This window comes from Bison bison, unplaced genomic scaffold, assembly GCF_000754665.1.
Source record: "Bison bison bison isolate TAMUID 2011002044 unplaced genomic scaffold, Bison_UMD1.0 scf7180017864484, whole genome shotgun sequence".
Classification (NCBI taxonomy): domain Eukaryota; kingdom Metazoa; phylum Chordata; class Mammalia; order Artiodactyla; family Bovidae; genus Bison; species Bison bison.
In genome coordinates, this window is record NW_011495044.1 from 5131926 (window position 1) to 5133564 (window position 1639).

Genomic DNA, 1639 nt, shown 5'->3' on the forward strand with positions numbered 1-1639 from the left:
TGGCCCTACACAGCATGGCTCATAGTTTCATTGAGTTAGACAAGGCTGTGGTTCTTGTGATCAGATTGGTTAGTTTTCTGTGATTGTGGTAGTCAGATTCAGTCTGTCTGCCCGATGATGGAGAATGATAAGAGGCTTATGGAAGCTTCCTGATGGGAGAGTCTGACTGAGGGGGAAACTGGGTCTTGTTCTGATGGATGGGGCCATGCTCACTAAATCTTTAATCCAATTTTTTGTTGATGGGCAGGGCTGTGTTCCCTCCCTGTTACTTACCTGGGGCCAAACTATGGTGGAGGTAATGAAGATAATGGCGACCTCCTTCAAAAGATCCCATGCATGCACTGCTACACTCACTGCCCCCAACCCTGCAGCAGGCCACCAGCGACCCACGCCTCCGCTGGAGACTCCCGGACATTCCGGGGCAAGTCTGGGTCAGTCTCTTCTGGGGTCACTGCTCCTTTCTCCTGGGTCCTAGTGCACACAAGGTTCTGTTTGTGCCCTCGAAGAGTCTATTTCCTAGTCCTGTATAAGTTCCGGCAGCTCTATGGTGTGGTTAATGGCGACCTCCTCCAAGAGGGCTTATGCCATACCCAAGTGTGCTGCACCCAGAGCCTCTGTCCCTGTGGCAGTCCACAGCTGACCTGTACCTCCACAAGAGATGCCCAAACACAGCTCTGTCTGTCTCTGGGGTCCCTGGGTCCTGGTGTGCACAAGGTGTTTTTGAGCCCTCTAAGCATCCCTAGCAGGAATGGGGTTTGGTTCTAAATGCAAATTCACCCCTCCTACCACCTTGCTGGGGTTTCTCCTTTGCCCTTGGGTGTGGGGTATCTCATGACCGCTCCAGCGCAGCTCCTGACCTTGGATATAGGGTATCTCCTCATGGCCACTCCCAAAGAATGCTCAAACTACCACACAGTGGTACTCTTCTCACATGATAGTAAAGTAATGCTCAAAATTCTCCAAGCCAGGCTTCAACAGTATGTGAACTGTGAACTTCCAGATGTTGAAGCAGGTTTTAGAAAAGGCAGAGGAACCAGAGATCAAATTGCCAACATCTGCTGGATCATTGAAAAAGCAAGAGGGTTCCAGAAAAGCATCTATTTCTGCTTTATTGACTATGCCAAAGCCCTTTGACTGTGTGGATCACCACAAACTGGAAAATTCTGAAAGAGATGGGAATACCTGACCTGCCTCTTGAGAAATCTGTATGCAGTTCAGGAAGCAACAGTTAGAACTGGACATGGAACAACAGACTGGTTCCAAATAGGACAAGGAGTACATCAAGGCTGTATATTGTCACCCTGCTTATTTAACTTATATGCAGAGTACATCATGAGAAATGCTGGGCTGGATGAAGCACAAGCTGGAATCAAGACTGCTGGGAGAAATATCAATAACTTCAGATATGCAGATAATACCACCCTTATGGCAGAAAGTGAAGAGGAACTAAAAAGCCTCTTGATGCAAGTGAAAGAGGAGAGTGAAAAAGTTGGCTTAAAGCTCAACATTCAGAAAACGAAGATCATGGTATCCGGTCCCATCAGTTCATGGGAAATAGATGGGGAAACAGCGGAAACAGTGTCAGACTTTATTTTGGGGGGGCTCCAAAATCACTGCAGATGGTGACCGCAGCCATGAA